Below are 8704 nucleotides of genomic sequence, written 5' to 3'. Positions count from 1 at the left end.
AGTCTGCCCCTAAGAAGGACACTTCTTATTGGTTTTTCTCCTCTTTGGACCTCTTTTTTTTCCCCTTTGTTTTTAAGATTTTATTTTATTTTTAAAATATTTTTTCAAAATTTTATATATATGAGTGTATGGCCTGAGTGCATGTATGTAAATGCATCCATGTCATGCAATGCCTGTGGAGGTCAGAAGAGGCTGTCAGATCTCCTGGAACTGGAGTTACTGATGGTTGTTAGCTGCCATGTGGGTGCTGGGAACTGGACCTGAGTCCTCTGCAAAAGCAGCCAAAGCTCTTAACTGCTGAGCCATCTCTCCAGTCCTTGTTTTAATTTTAATTATATATATACGGGGGGGGGTGCATGTAAACACACTGCTTTCAGAGGCCAGAAGAGGGTGTTGGATCCCCTGAACCTGGAGTTACAGGCAGTTATGAGCCACCTGACATGGGTGCTAGGAACCAAACTGGGGTCCTCTGCAAGAGTGGAATGTGCTCTTAATTGCTAGGCCATCTCTCCAGCCCCATCTTTTATTCTTTTCTTTCCCTCTGGTACTAAGGATCAAACCCAGGGAAAGTGCTCTATCACTGACCTATATCCTCAGGTCACCACTTTTTGGTAAAATTGATCAACCAAAATATGTGTATTATAGTAATCTATCTTCCTAACTTTAGAAACATTTATTAATATGTACCTACCAGTCTGAATTTATATTATGACAGTCCAATTACCCAGTCAATGTAATTCTACCTGAAAGCAAAAAAAGCTGATATTTTTAAAGATAAACAATAAAAGCCAGGGGTGGTAGCATAGACCTCTAATCCTAGCACTTGGGAGATGAAGGCAGGTGGATTAGGGGTTTAAGGATAACCTCGACTAATAGTAAGTTTGACAGCCTGGGCTACTGAGACCCTGTGTCAAACAACAACTACTAAAAACAAAAAGGAACAACAAAAATACTTAATGTAACCATTGATGCTTGGCTTTCTGAATACTTGAAAATAGCCTCTAAACCCCTTCCCACTCTTTCAATTACTCCTGTTATGTCTACTTCGTGTGCCCATTGGCACTCAAATTCTTATAGGAGTCAAGCAGATCAATGAGTGAAACTGTGGATCCATGTGGATTGTGGCCAGAGCTCTCATCTGTCTGCATGAGGCTAATCTTTACCCTGGGACAGAACTGATTCTTTAGGAGAAATCAGAAATCTGCATTCATTATGTATAAGTCTCCTACTGTAATTTTTTTGGTCATTTATCCTGAATGTCTAGGAGTAGATGGCAGGTGGGTTCAAACCCAGGGTTTACTTGGGCTTTCATTCACTCACTGAGATTTTTGTTCATCATGATTTTTATTTTTTGAAAACTATTTTCAAGTATTCAGAAAGCTGGATACCAATGGTTATATTAAGTATTTTTGTTGTTCCTTTTTGGTTTTAGTGGTTGTCGTTGACACAGGACCGCAAGTAGCCCAGGCTATCCTTGAACTTATTATTTACTTATTTTTATTTATTTGTATGAGTGTTTTGCCTGAATGAGGTAAAACCACATGGATGCAAACCCAAGGAGGTCAGAAGAGGGTGTCAGATCCCCTGGAAATGGACAGATAGCCTTTGTGTGGATGCTGAGAGCCAAACCCCGGTCTCTGCAAGAGCAGTCAGTGCTCTTAACTGCTGAGCCATCTCTGCAGCTACTCATGGAGATTTTCATGGAAATGCTCTTACAATTCTTTTTATTCTTTTTTCCTTTTTTTCTTCTTTTTTTGAGATAGGGTCTCCTTGTAGCCCCAGCTGTCCCAACACTTGCTATGTAGACCAAGCTGGCCTTGAACTCACAAAGATACACTTGCCTCTGCCTCCCAAATGCTGGGACTACAGGCACGTGCCACCACGCTGGGCAAAGAGAATGTCAAAGTTACAGATGACAGGCTCTTAAAATTCTTATTCATCCCTTCCTGTTCCCTGCCACCCCAAATGCAGACATGATCATAAGAAAGTGTCAGAAGACAGTTTCACTGTGCTGAGGACTTTATCTGCATTATTTGGTTATATAGCTAGCTTTATAAAATAATCATAGTCATGATTGTCCCAACTTTGAGAGACCTTGATTCAACCTTCAATCACCAGTATAAAAGAAAGAAAGACAGAGGAGAGACAGGAGGAAGAGGAGGAGGAAGAGGAGGAGGAGGAGGAGGAGGAGGAGGGAGGGAGGGAAGAAGGGAGGGAGGAAGGGAGAAAAAAAGAGTGAGAGCTGGGCTCAGAATGCTTATTAACTAAATAGAGCGAGTGACTAAACTGGGATTCACACTAAAGCTGATCCAAAGCCTGGAAGCTGGAGTGGGGAAGAGGATGTCACAGAAGGGGGAAAGGTTGCATAATAAAGAAAAACCTCACTAAACCTCACCTCTCTCCCAATGTGCCAAGAATGATGTCAATATTTATCCTACTTCAGATGACATGCAGAGATCTATGAGGGAAGGAAATTTACAATAATCTTGGTTGAAATGCCTTTGAGAAATGCTACTACTGTCCTTGAGATAGTTTTCCAGATTCAAGAATGTTGCAGAACTGTTGGGGAGAATTTCTGCCTTAAATATTTTGTGTCCTCCTGGTGATGACAATCACCGAGCATCATCTTTGTCAAAGGGCTTACACAGACCATTTCTTATCTTTGTAAGAAACTGAAAGGTGGATGTTAGAATCTCCACCTTACAGGTGAGGAAATGGAGGAGCAGAATGACTTGCTCAGATTTGCATAAATAGTATGAGACAGAGCTGGCAGTCAAACCCAGAGCAGCTTGACCCCATAGTCCATGCCCTTCCCTGTCCTCTACACAGTCCAAGGACAAAGGGGTGTGGATAAAGGTGCTTCAGTCATTGAGATCCTCTTCTTTAGAGGGCTGAGGACTGTGGCAGAGGCCTGTATCACCTTCTGAATATCTCTGTGTTCTTCATATTTCCCTATGTCTTGTGTCTAGGTGAAACAAAGCGGAACAGATGTTAAGTTCCTTAGGCTCTTTCTTTCCCTCACATGGCAACTGTGGAGAGATGTTAGGACATCTGTCAGCATGGGGTTCTGAATAACTATGTGAGTTTCCTGCTCACATGTGAATGAGAAATAGACCTTTGTTCGATTTTAAAGATCTTGTTACTGCTATATAACAGGCTTTTCCGAATAATGCAGGTATTTCCCATTACATTAATAATTCAAGAGAGTGGCTAGAGAGATGGCTCAGTGGTTAAGATTACTGGTTGTTCTTCCAGAGGACCTGGGTTCGATTCCAAGAACTCACATAGCAGCTAACAACCGTCTGTTAACTCCAGTTGCATGGGATCTGATGCTCTTTTCTGACCTCTGTGGGCACTGCATGACATGGGTATACTTACATATATGCAAGGAATACACTCATATATATAAAACAAAAATAATAAAAATATCTTAAAGAATTCAAGAGGGGTTGGAGGTGTAGCTTCTCAGTGATAGAGAACTTACCTAGCATGTGTGAGGGCCTGTGTTCAATCCTTAGCAACAAAATAAAACAGTTTAATAAAAATAGTTAATAAAATAATTTTTAATTTCACAGACCAGCTGGGGCTGCAGGGAGACCCTGTCTCAAAAAGACAAAAAAAAAAAAGAAAACAACAAGCAAAAATACCTGGAAAGGGAAGGGATCTAAGGAGCTAGCAAGGGTCACCTAGCAGTTCACACCAGCCAAAGAGCCTCCCTGCCCCCTGCTCCTACCCCTTGCCATCTCTCTCTTTTTGAGGCGGGTGTGTCTGAGACAGAGTCTCCCTGTAGCCCCAGCTGTCCTGGAACTCACTGTGTAGCCCAGGCTGGCCTCAAACTCACAGAGATCTGCCTGCCTCTGCCTCCCAAGTGCTGGGATTAAAGGTGTGTGCCACCATGCCCAGCATTATTTTAATTTTTTAAATTTTCATTTACTTATTTATTTATTTTTAATGTGTATGACTGTATTGCCTGCATGTGTGTAAGTGCGCCTGTGCCATGCAATGCCTGAGGAGATCAGAAAAAGGCATCAGATCTTCTGGAACTGGAGTCACGGATGGTTGTTAGCTGCCATGTGGATGCTGGAAATCGAACCTGGGTCCTCTGCAAGAGCAGTCAGTGCTCTTAACCGCTGAACCATCTCTCCAACCGAAATTTATTTATTTGCTTGTGTTGGAGGGGACATATGAGTGGAGAGATCAGAGGACAACTTGAGGGAGTTGGGATCATGTGGGGCCAAGGGAGCAAACTCAGGTCATTAGTCTTGGCAGCAAGCACCCTTACCCCCTAAGCCATCTTGCCAACCCAAGGACAGCCTTCTTAATAACCCCCACCCCTCTTAGCCCATATGGACTCTGAGTCATAGAAAATGCTGAGTAACTGCCACAAAATTATATTTTCCCCTTTGAGTAGATTTACATCTATTGAGAATACATCTTTGTAGAAATGGGGCAACAATAATGTGAACCAAGATAAAATTAAACAATTTACCTCATTTCATGAAAAAAATTCCAAATTATACAGTTAATCTCATGCCAATGACTACAAAGAACACAATACAATCTATCCACGAATCACAAATGTCTTAGGTAATCTTTTCTCAAGAACTTATCTCTGCAACATCAAGGTAGTTATATAGCAAATAATTTGTATCATGGGTTGTTTGCACTTGTGTAATTCTACAAAACTGTAGTTCTCAAAGAATTTTTTTTTTTTTTGGTCATTTTGAGACAGGGTCTTCCTGTAGCCCCAACTGTCCTGGAACTCACTGTGTAGACCAGACTGACCTTGAACTCACAGAGATCCACCTGCCTCTGTCTCCCCAGTGCTGGGATTAAAGGCGTGCGCCACCACGCCCGGCTCAAAGAATTTTATGTATATATGTATAGAAAGAAAAATTTTCAATCTGGAGCCAAGGCCAACAGATTCCTGAAATGTGGCTGTGGAAACTCATAACTCACTACTGGCCCTTATTCCTTCAGATGCTCTTGATAGCAGCAATGTTAGTCCCTGTTTAAATAAATTAGTAAGGACAGCTGCTTGTGGTTTCATATTACCTCCGAGTTTATAAAACATTTTACATGTATCTTCTTGATCCACATAGCCTCTCTGATAGGTAATGCTGTCACTGTTTATAGTTTGCGACTGAAGATACTAAAGTTCAGAAAGGTTAAGTGATCTGTCCAAGGCCACACAGCAACTACGGAGGGCCACTCCTCTGTCACTCCGCCTTTTGCCCTTGGTAAGTACTACAATTGCTCTTGGTTTGACAGGACACTCAGCCCTTTTTCCATTGACAGGAAGAATGGAGACAGGAGGTGAAAAATTTGATGATCACATACAAACACCAGTTGTTCCCATTTGGTGTTGTTAGGAATTGTCAAAATCAAGTTCTCTGAGTTACCCAGCTTGTAGTAGGATCATATAACAATGATAATTTAAGCATTAAACCTATGCTATCCCAAGTACCTTAAATTTAATTCAATCTTAGGGCTGTGATAGTACACACCTTTAATCTCAGCAATTGGGAAGCAGAGGCAGGCAGATTTCTTTGAGATGGAAGTCAGCCTGGACTACATAGTGAATTCCATGCCAGCTGTGCTACAGGGAGACCCTGCACGAAAAAAAAAATTAAAAAACAAAAAAAGTCAGTCTTCCAAACAATCAAGAACAAGGGCCATATTTTTATCATGTCCATTTCTCAGTGGGAGAAACTGGGGCAGAGAAATTTTAATTGTGTGTTCCTGAGTCACACTGCTTCCTAGGGGCTGAACCAGGATTTGAACTAAGGAAATATGGCTCCTTGGTCCTTAACCACTAAACTAAATTGCGTCAGCATATAATAATGACAGTACTTTAAAGGATGTAATTAAATAGTTTACTTTAGGCTGGGTATGATGACACACACTCACAATTCGAGCACTCAGGAAGCAGAAACAGGAGGGTCAAGAGTTCAAGGCCATTCTTAGTTATCTAGAGAGTTTGAGGACAGCCTGGGCTACATGAGACTCTGTTTCAAATCAAACAAGACAAAATAAGTCTATTCTAAGGCAAATATGAATTATGATGGCTTGGGAGAAGAATTCAAGTTACCCTAAATGACATGCCCCACTGCAGAAGAGGCTACATGAACTTCCATAGTCATAGAACCAAGGGAAATCATAAATCAATATACTTACCAATTAACATTGGTGGGGGAATCAGGTAGACAGGCTACAGCAAAGTGGGGGAATCTGCAGATTTCAATGCCATCTGATAGTGTGCTTAGCTTTAGGGTTAGTGGAAGCTGGAGGTCTGCTAAGCTTAGTGATACATTACAAAAATAGATATAAAAGTTAAGATAGCTGGGCGTGGTGGTGCACACCTTTAATCCCAGCACTCGGGAGGCAGAGGCAGGCGGATCTCTGTGAGTTCAAGGCCAGCCTGGTCTACATAGCAAGTTCCAGGTCAGCTGGGGCTACAGGAAGACCCTATCTCAAAAAGACTGAAAAAAAAAAAAAAGTTAAGATAAATCTCTGTTCAAGGGCCCAAGATAAGCCCAAGATAATTTTTAATCTCGACCTACACCGTTCCATCTGTCCACAATCACAATATTCTGTTTAGCCAAGGACAGGTCAGCAGTTTCGTTCACATAGATGAAGTTTCTTCAGAGAACTTCACTTTACATCTGCCTTTTATGTCAAGACAAACATTCATAAGATACTTCCTATATGCCAGAACACACATATGTAAACTAAACCCCCAGTGTTGACAAATTTAACATCAAATAGAACACAGAGAGGGGCACAGAGAGAGAGCAAAATGAGGAAAAGGGGAAGAAAGGAGACAATTTATAGTGCCAGTGCTGAGAAAAATGGGAGCCCTGAAGGGGTCCAGAGGCTGGAGGAGAATCAACCCCAGGCTGGTCCTCATTCCTTCATGGTTTTCAAAGTGTGAGCTGCTCATGTGCTGAGGGTGAGACTAGTGTTCAAGGATTTGCCTCATAGGAGATGCACGGCGAAATACAGTCAGAGAGTGCTTGTCTTGTGTGCATGAAGCCCTGGGTTTGATCCTGTCTGTGGTGCTATTGGGAGGTGGTGGGGTCTTTCAGAAGTGGGGCTTACTGGGAGGTCTTAGGTCAGTGGGGGTGTGCCTTCGAAGGGGGACTCTGTTCTCTTCCTCTTTTGCTTTTTGGCCACCACAGAGGAGAGAAGCTGCTTTGCCACAGGCTCCTGTCACAGTGCACTGCATGGCCACTAGCCTAAAGCAACAAGGCCAAATGATCACGGATTGAAACCTCTGAACTGTGCGCTGAAATCAGTCTTTTCCTCTATTACACTGATACCTCACCTAGTCTGTCACAGTCATGGCTAACACTCCTTTCTAAGACATTTATTTCTGAGGAAATCTTTGACAATAATCAATATTTGTTTGACTTTGGAATCTTGTCCTTGAGGAAAACACAGTTGCACTTACAGCTTTGGTCAGGTTCAGTGCTGACCTAAGTAGCCAGATTCCTGAGGTTTGTTCTGTACTGCTCTGCACATTGCCCATGGAAAAGTGCCAGGCATCCAGGAAACTGCCTGGTGTACAAGCAGCTGCTTTGAAAAACTGACCTCTCATCCTGGTTCCACCACACGAAATCATTTATCTCTCACAGATTCAAAACAGAGGGACCAGACAGGATTATCTGGAAGATTGCATGAGCCCTCATATTACATGATCAACAAATACATTTAATGACACGGCTCTCAGGAGGCCTTAGATTGCCTTGTGTATCATTTTCACAAACTAAATGTTCCTTTTGAAACAAATTCTTGGGTGCAAACAGGTCATTTCCACTCCAGCTGTTATTTGTGGATTTGACAGGGAGTTCAAGAGCATCATTAAACAATTCTACTCAAGAGGACATAAACTTTGCTTCTGCTGAAGAATCATAACCTTGAATTCCTGAAATGAGTTTATAGTTATGAGTCTTCATAAAGCTGTTTGATAATAAAACTTGGCTCACATGGAAATCACCCATCTGGAGGACTTTGTTCCAATTCAAGATGTGGGTTTTCTTTCTTTAAAGAAAATATTGAATGATTTATTATCAAGTTCGTACTTCTGTTAGATCCACAATCTCTTCTGATCGCTCTAAATGTGGGGATAATGCTCTTTGATTTCACAATGTTAATAATCATTTAACCGATGCTCCTGCTGTTCTTGATTCCTTGTCTGGCTGTTGAATGGCCATCATTATTTTCTACCTGTATCAAATTAACATAGGCCAGTGGGAAAACACGAGAGCGGCAAGTATGTGTTCCCAAGAAAAGCTTCATGACGGTGTTCCCTTCGTCAAAGCTTGGAATACAAGCACTAATAAATCTAAGCTACTCAGAGACTGTTGCATTACGGCAAACTGAAAAAGTATACACAAGAACACTTGGCAGTTTGTAAATGTTTGGGCTTATTCTCTAAAAGTCAGCATGTTTACAGTACCTGAGTCTCACAGTTCCGCCACTTAGATTGTGTCTTTCCATCTTAGACTGGAGAGTTTCAAGTGCTTAGCTTCTGGAATCAGACTACTTTTATATCCTGACTTACCATTTTTCTAGCTGGGTGATGATATATATGCGGCACCTAATCTCTCTGTGCTCACATTTCCTCATCTATAAAATGGGGATAGTGATAGAGCCTACTTCTGACTTAGGGTTATTATGGGGATTAAATGACCAAAGTCTT

This window comes from Nannospalax galili, unplaced genomic scaffold, assembly GCF_000622305.1.
Source record: "Nannospalax galili isolate Female #2095 unplaced genomic scaffold, S.galili_v1.0 scaffold212, whole genome shotgun sequence".
Taxonomy (NCBI): domain Eukaryota; kingdom Metazoa; phylum Chordata; class Mammalia; order Rodentia; family Spalacidae; genus Nannospalax; species Nannospalax galili.
Note: the sequence above shows the minus strand (reverse complement) of the source record.